General features: G+C 35.7%; 1 long non-coding RNA gene across 1 annotated transcript; it reads right to left on the bottom strand.

The window, feature by feature from the left end:
- Positions 1 to 5,273: 5,273 nt before the first annotated feature.
- On the bottom strand, positions 5,274 to 6,959 carry LOC138243210 (uncharacterized). The gene is made up of 6 exons (XR_011192040.1): positions 6,449 to 6,959; positions 6,151 to 6,177; positions 5,914 to 6,018; positions 5,735 to 5,806; positions 5,531 to 5,599; positions 5,274 to 5,363 (listed from the first exon to the last, which is right to left on the bottom strand). It is a non-coding gene; the product is annotated as an uncharacterized lncRNA (long non-coding RNA).
- Between the last annotated feature and the right edge of the window lie 1,775 nt (positions 6,960 to 8,734).

The raw sequence follows: 8,734 nt of genomic DNA, 5'->3' as shown, positions 1-8,734 counted from the left end.
CAAAATATTTTGCTAACAATGTTAACTGTTTATGAATTATAAAATGTATTAACTAAGGAGTAGGATGGCACAGTTGTTAGTATGTTTTTTGTTTTGTTTCTTTTTCATAAATACAACAGTAGTACCTGATGTCTCAGTGGCTTTCAAAATTAAATTATGCATGCAAACCTGTGAACTAGAAAGATAACTAAGATTTTAATACTAATTAAATGACCGCGGGCACTTCCCACCCCCTCTACATTCTCAGAGTAGAACAGACTAACCTTCTAATGAAAGACGGTCCACCCCGCACGGACAGGAAAAGTGCCCACAGGCACTTAAACTTAATATGGTCAGTAACGGTAAACAGTAACATGGTAAGAAGGAGCACGTACAAACGTTTTCGAAATAACCACATGTAAGACTCTGATCCTAAAAATGTTTAGGGAGAAAGTGGAATACTGGTGTGTATTTTTTCTTTAAACTACCAATACCAGCCATATACAGTCTGTAACGTAGGGATTTCTATATGTCTTTATTTAGTGTTTACATTAGTGACAAAGGCTAAACTTTTAGCTTCAGTAACGTGTACATATCTCCCCTTTTTATAAAACCACTTGGTTGAAAACTGTTCCAGAGCCACTGTTGTTTCATCAGTGAAAAGTACATCATGAAATGCCTCTCCCTGTTCAATCCACTGGAAAAAAGAAAAGGAGCATAAAGCTTCTGATGGTCATAAACGATATTCATTTAGGAGCAGCATCAGAGGTATGTTTTTAACTGCACTGCATTGGAGAGAATACCATAGTGTGTTTTTTTTTTTACTCCCTGGCGGAAACTGGCTTCCAGAAGAATCAGTATGGCTCTGAGATTAAATAAAACTTCACAGACATTAACGAAGAGCATAACGCGTGTACTGTATACACTGCAAGTACTGTACAACCCAACTCTCTGCAGGAGTGCTGGCTGTGACGAATTGAACCGGTTTCACGGGTATTTTCAAAGTAGGAGGCGAGATTTCCAGCAAAAGACACCCCCCCCCCCCCTCAAAAACCCAGTAAATACAGTACCTACTAGTTAAAGGCTAGGCTCCCGACTACGGCGAAAGGAACCCTTCTTTCATTAGAAGACAATGAACATATTTTAGCCCTGAATGAATTAATAGCAAACATGGTTTACATAAAAGACATTTTTCCAAGAAAGTTTAGCCTTTGTCACTAATGAAACCACTAAATAAAGAGATAAATAGAAAAATCTTAAGATTTTTAAAGTACATGACTTTGCTAAAATTTATTTGAAAATAAAAACAATTACAACCGCCAGGGGAGAGAGAGAACAGGGGAGGGATGTTGGTTTTGCATAAGGGGCGGGGTATGTTTAAATTAGGTATGTTTGGGAATGTGTAGTTACATGTTCTGGCTGTTTGTGAATTATCGTTGTTGAGTATGGAGTGTTGAGGTATTGATTTTGTGTAATGCTTTATGTTGAAAATTGAGGTGGATTTTGTTTATGATAAACAGGATAAACTGGGATGGGAGGAAGGTTTGGTTTTGCATAAGGGGCGGGATTATGATAATTGGAGGACTTTGCGAGTGTAAAATGGTTTGATTATTTGATTTTGTATTGTGGTTGTTATCTATGTTTTTGGTTGGTATTATGTTTATATGGTTGTTTTTGTTGGTTGGTTGTTATTATGGTTATTAATAATACGATCTATAGTTGAAATCTGAGCCTTAATAAAAAGAAAAAGCAAGTGATTAGGTTTATGAGCAATCTAATTACTTATTCGTTTAAAAAGCTATATAAAATAAAGTTTATTATTAATTTGCTGGACAGACCGGTGAACATTATTATGCATAAGACAAAGATAACGATCCTGATCAGTTTAGAAATCTGTGTATGCTGTAAAGTTTTTACTTCTTAAACTTTTAAAATACACGTTTTGAATAGAAAGAAATCCTCTTCCTGGTATAGCAAACCAGCATGTCTTTTTTCTCCAATCAGAGGGGTGTCAGATGGTGTCAGCCAATCACCATTCTGCGTTGGGTAGCAACGGGTGACTGTTCTCAGGCGGAAGATGTAAACAGCTTAATGTTCGTGTTAAATATTTTTTTTTAATTCAATTAAACGGGCACAGTTAAGACATTAAATATACATATACATACTGTATACAGTACAGTTTGCATACGGTAATATGTTTATGTTACGCAATTAAAAAATAAATAAATACAAATGAAAAGTCCAGCACCAGCTGGATTCGAACACACAATAGTCACGCACCTAGACCAGTAGGCTACAAGACAGCTCGCATGATCAGCCAGGCGAAACAGCCCTACATAGCTCTGCCTCAGTACACGGATATAATCATACTGTTATTAAATTCTTTAGATACGCGATTCCATATTATATTCCCTTTTAATCAAATTCTAAAAGTATGCTTGTTGACTCCGGTATCACGTTAGTTAAAGACTTCGAAGCTTACAATGTTTAGGGAGAAATGGAATACTGGTGTGTATTTTTTTCTTTAAAGTACCAAGACCAGCTATATACTGTATGTTTACGTTCCAAAATTAATATCGTTTATGGCCTTCACACGTGTTACAGTATGCTCCTATTCTTTTTATGCTCAGCTACTAAGATTTCCCTTCAGTGGTAAAATTCAATATCTACAACGGGCACAGTAAAGACGTTTACAGTAAGTCTTTCTACGACAGACCAACGGACCACGAGTGCCCCTGTCGGTCAACCAATCACGCACCGCGGTATCACGTGTCATCTTACCTGCGGTACGTGTCTGTACCGCTCACTTTGAATGGCTGCATCTGTATGTATTTTTGAATTACAAAGCAGACAGAGTAGTCCCTTAATTCAAAGATCAGATCTTGGCCAAAACAAGACAATCAGACGTGGGCTGAATTCGGAACAGGAACCTCTACTTCGTCGTTTATTGAGCTTTTGATCAATGTCTGAATGAAACAGATTTGCTTTTTTAACTCTTTGATTAAAGTACACAAAAAGCACCTTCCTTCAAACCGGAATCAAACCAGCAACCTAAGGACGCCTTGCTGATTACACTACACTCCTACGCTCGACTAACCGAGCTATCGAAGGTATGTCGGCAGGCTCTCTTGCACATACTGCCTGATGTAGTGAAATGTTCCGGGTGATTTAAATCCCACTTCGACATCAAGTTTCCAACTCGTTTCCTTAGTCTTGTTTACCTTGAATTTAAGCCACGAACCAGGATTCTACTCTATACACTTCCAGGGATCCCAGTGGGCAAAAGACGTATAATATACGTCTATTAAATGCATAACTTAGACGTCTAAATGTGGTCTACAATTCGTCTAGAATGAAATTCTAACATACGTCTAAAGTTATACGTCAATTATACGTCTATGTTTAGACGTTCATTATACATAAATGGTTGGAGTTCTATTATACGGATACATTTCGAGGACTATTATACATATATGGTTGGAGTTCCGGATAACTTTAGAGGACTATTATACGTATATGTTTAGAGGTCTGTTATACGGATAACTTTAGACGTCTATTATACGGATAACTTTAGACATCTATTATACGGATAACTTTAGATGTCTATTATACGTATATGGTTAGAGGTCTATTATACGGATAACTTTAGACGTCTATTATACGTATATGGTTAGAGGTCTATTATACGGATAACTTTAGAGGTCTATTATACGTATATGGGTAGAGGTCTATTATACGTCAAAGATGGGTTTTATAAGTGTAGAAACAAGTAAACCAAGCCAATGATTTGGTTTAGAAATGTATTCTGAAAATACACATTCACACCTGAAAAATTAAATTATACATTGTATGCAATCAATCAACAATCAACATATGGGCAATAATCATAAAAAAACACAACTAGTCTTAAACTTCAGCTACAAATTCTGGTAACATCAATATAAAGTATAGTAATGACAAACATAAACTAATTACATTAACACACTATCTAACTCAAAACCACATTTTGATTCAAATATAAATTTTAAAATGTACAACTTTATTTATTTATCCAAATTCTTTTCAGTGTCCAGATCTCCTGGCCCCCTGCCTTGCATATGCATTCTTCAAGTAACGCATTGCGTGCTCCTTTATATCTTTTTCTTTCGATGTAGGGTGGGACTTCAGCACCGCAGCTAGGAGAAAATTATATAATATTACTACTTGAATAAATGATGGTTAATATCTTCTTGAGTATAATCTCAAAAATGAACCATTAAGGTTTACTAAGCTCAAAGCGGAAATAAACGGATAAAATGTGGCTTGCATCACAGCAATTGAGCAATAAAGTCTGTCCTAATTAAAGAGTACCCAAAGTTTGAAAGTACAACATAGAATAGGAGTACCTTTAATTACTCTATAAAGACTTTCTATAAAAGTGTCTCCCAGGCCTCTCTTTTGTTGTTTATCTTTTCGGTTTGTGCCAGCGAAGTTGAATTCTGTCATCAGTTCATTTGTCATAAGTCTGAAAACCAAATTTTCACTGAGTTTAGACATTTTTTCAAGTGAGTTTCCACTCAACATTTATTTACTCAAATATTTAGGATCAAATGTAGTACTGTAATCCTTATATTTTAAAAGACAATTTTGCAGTTTTACACCTTGCACATTCAGTGGTTAACACATAGGTATCTATAAGCTCAATTCTGTGGATATGTTAATTTGATCGAAGTAAAAATTTAATGTAAAAACATTTTAAAAAAATCAATAAGCAATACCTTGACAAGACTGTGAAAACACTCTCTCTGACATTACTGCCACCTACTCTCTGAAGTTGGTTTATCTGGAAATAATATTATATTAGAAATAATATTAGAAGCTATTTTTACTACTAGATCTTCATTAATCAACTAATCAGACATACCCATTTACACATTCATGGAACAAACACATTTTCACGTATTAACTGCACTTTTTTGCAGTATTATCTCAGTCTAAAAATACAAAGTGACCATTTTTCAAAGTAAAACAAAATTGTAGTAACTTTTTAGAACATGAAAACACATTATTTTGCCATTAAAGGATAAGCAAGATTATACATTATAAACTAAAAATATGAACTTATGCCAGAGATGGATCATATTAATCAAATGTAGGCTATAAAATTATGACCCATCTGAAACCTAGAATATTGGTAGTGAATATTTTCTACACCACAGTGAGAATATAATATCATACCAGCAGGTTTTGATTGTCCATGCTGTCAAGTGCTTGCTCATATGCACAGAACTCTTCCATTGTGGTCCTGATGTGGAATTGGGAGTCCACCGGTTCCGTGGACCTACCCAAACGCCTCAATTCATCCCTCATCTCTATCAGGAGGCCCAATACCCGCTTCTGAAACTCTGAAATAATTTACATTTTATGTCAGCATTTAAAAGGAATTGGGTTAGGATTTTCTTACACTTTTGTCACATTAGCATTACTGTAGTGTTGCTAATGTGCTACATGCAATTTATAATCTTAAAAATAAAAAATTCCCACATCTGTAGTTCATTTTAACTGTACTTACTTCCTTCTGAAAGAGGATATTTCTCTCTTTTCTCTTCTGGTCTGGACATGGTCTTCTGCCTGGGAGACTCTGAAAAGAATTCAGTTATGGAAAACATTTACTTTATCACATAACTTAATATTTCAATTTAGTCATTTAGTTTGTCATAGAACTTCATCTCAATTTCATAGAGTAATTAGATGTAGGCAAAAAATGTAGTAATACCTTCAGGAATGTTGAAGCCAGAACTCGGCACCGTTTTTTTCCTTGGGGAGGTTCTCACCTTTGATGGTTGGGCTTCAATAACATAAAAAATGGTGTTAACTTGTCTTAAAATATGATTGATGATGGTTATCTTCTGAGTACATTAAGAAAACATTTTAACTTTAATTCCAATAACCTACCTTTAAACGTACTTGAACAGCTGAGTGAGCTCTGGGAGACACTCTTCCTAGGAGAGAATCTCAGTTTGGGGGGTGGCACTGGCAGCTTCGGTGGCTTCTTCTTTTCTAAACAGAAAAAATATGGCAGTAAAATATTTCATATCAAATTAAATTATTTAATCAACTTTATCTGTAACTTTTTACAATGAATTTATTTCCTTTATTTTGTGAACTTTGAAGGGAGAGAAACCGACTTACTTGGAGTAGCAGCATCAGAATCAAAGTCTGTAATATAATAGAAAATTTTCATATTTCAATATAATACTGAAAATTAGTTTAATATAGAATAAGCTAACCAAAATTTTAAGCAATTTCAATTATCAACAAATCTGATAAGATTTTTAACATTTTCATACAGAACACCTTTCAAAATGACTTATTTTAAAGAGTTGTAAAAAAAATCAATAACAAGGTACAAGCTAAATGAGGCATCAGTTGATATTAAGAACTGTTTAAAAATATAGCTATTGAGATTGAGATTGTTACTTTTACATACCATCAACGTAATCGGAGAACACCCGCTTCTTACTTTTGCGTTTTGGATTGGGTGTCACATCCTCGTCTTCAGCATCCGTAACAGAGGTGGTTAAATCAAAGTGATCACACTCTGATTTCTTGTCTACAAATAATTATATTTACATTACATATGATCAAATATGAAAAGGGTATTGTTGCACTAATACATGTACATAGACAGTTACTGTAAATATTCAATCGGAATTTATAATAATTAACAGGAATTTGCTCTTATTTTCAAAGAAAGCTATACCTGATATATGTTTAACTTTAATGAGCTTGAAGGTAACCCAAGTATCTTTATTAGGGTTGGCCTTCTCTTTGTATAGTTTTGTGGCCTGCTTTGGATCATTCGGCCACCACACATACTCTCTTCGGGCATCCACCCAGTTTGAGGGCAAGACTCCCTCAACCTCCCCCTCCTGCTCTATCCAAACTGCACGTGTCCACATCACCTGAAACAGACATACACATTTTAATTTTGAGTCTTAATTCAGATTGTGGTGCTGATTACTAAACGTATGTTCGCTTATAATGATTATACTCAATAAAAACACATAATTCAATAATAAACATTCTGCTTTATTTATACATTTGTAGTTAGATGGTATTCACTACATGCAATTCCTCACAAACTTTAAAATTTAAACTTCACCATGAGAAAAGAGCAGACTGAAGCATCCTGTGTGAATCAAAGTTGCAACTTCTTCATGGAACAGGATTATGTTCTATGCCATGAAGAAGAGGGAAAAGGACATAACCAGCACCATATGGGAGACACACTACTTTTCTGTGCAACTCTTTTACAGAGAGGAATTTCTCCCTTGCATGCACCTCCAGACTATTAACATATACAATATTAAGCAGTTTTGACTCACATGGTTCAGTGAAGAAGTTACAAGTCTGAGTTTGTCGTACAACATCACATAGAAGACTTCTGTCTGCTCTTTTCTCCTTCACAAATGCAAAGTCCTCATTATCCAACAGGAAACAACAGTCTTTTTGTCTTGACGAAATATACATCCGTGAACCAGATGCTTCACAGTTGCTCTGAACTCTTTCCTTCTCCTTCATTCTCTTTACTACTTGAGCTATAGGGTTATGACTGTTCCGCACTAGTTTCTTCAAGGACTGTAAAAAGTTTTCAAATGGGAATGCAGATACATAATTTAAGGAACAATTAAATTGTACCACATCCTGATGTAGATGTCTCAAACTGTGCACATTATATACAACAAATGTTGGTCCATACAAATGCTGAGCATTGTCAACAAAGGTATCAAGCAGTTTTTGGGCATAGTTGAGATAGGCATTTCTCTTTCTTTCGTCCGAGTCCAACATAATGGAAAGAGCAACTGTTAGCATCAGAAAATGGGTGTATAGTTCCTTTGATACAACATTACGAAGCACAATGGGGCCTGTATACAAAAGGAACTGGCGGAACTCTGTAGCCTTCCATCTGTCAAGCTCTGAGAGGGATCTTGGCTGTCTAGCAAATTCCCCAGGCATCTTTCCGCTAAGAATTTCCAAATTATCAGAAATTTCTTTCCTCTGCCTGACAGACAGTCGACATTTAGGTGGTCCTTGCTTTAAGAAAATAAGAATTCTCTTGCCAACACCAAGACCTAGATGCATGTAGTCAAGGGAGAATTGGCTTATGCACCCAATTCCAGCAGCAGCTAAGGGAGAAAGTCTTTGTTGGTGTTCCTTGTACTCAAAGTTCTTGAATTGTTCATCTGTATGATCATTACATGCCTCGTCCCCTGTGAAAACAACTCTTCCCTCCCAGCTCCCTTTAATTTTGCATCTTTCGCAGCCAAAGTACGAATTGTGTCCTTTGCAGCATTTCAGATATGAGCGTGCAGGGGCATCACATATAAAAGCCTTCACAGTAACATTAAATACTCTATCTTCAAAGTGAATGCCATTATTGGTGAGTAACTTTAACTCCTCTAAAAAGTCACTCACATAATCATCAACTGATTCAGGCTTGGACCCTCCACAAAATAATGCTACAATGAAAGGCTGGAATTGGTGAAAAGAGCACAAAATAGGCCAAAATTGCACAGATGTAGATTTGAAGAGAGGAACTCCATCAACATTGATACACAGGTCTACAGAATGCATGCCTTCTTGGAATGTTTTAGAAGATATGTTTTTCAGGATTCCTTTCTTTAATCCAAAGTAAATGTACTGACCGCCGCATTTATCACTGATTTGCACTTTATTAGGTGTTTGAAGGAGAGTCCTGCAATCCTTTGGAAGC

Source organism: Lepisosteus oculatus, chromosome 14, assembly GCF_040954835.1.
Source record: "Lepisosteus oculatus isolate fLepOcu1 chromosome 14, fLepOcu1.hap2, whole genome shotgun sequence".
NCBI lineage: Eukaryota > Metazoa > Chordata > Actinopteri > Semionotiformes > Lepisosteidae > Lepisosteus > Lepisosteus oculatus.
The sequence above is the reverse complement of the archived record's forward strand: the minus strand, read 5'-3'. Positions and strand labels throughout refer to the sequence as shown.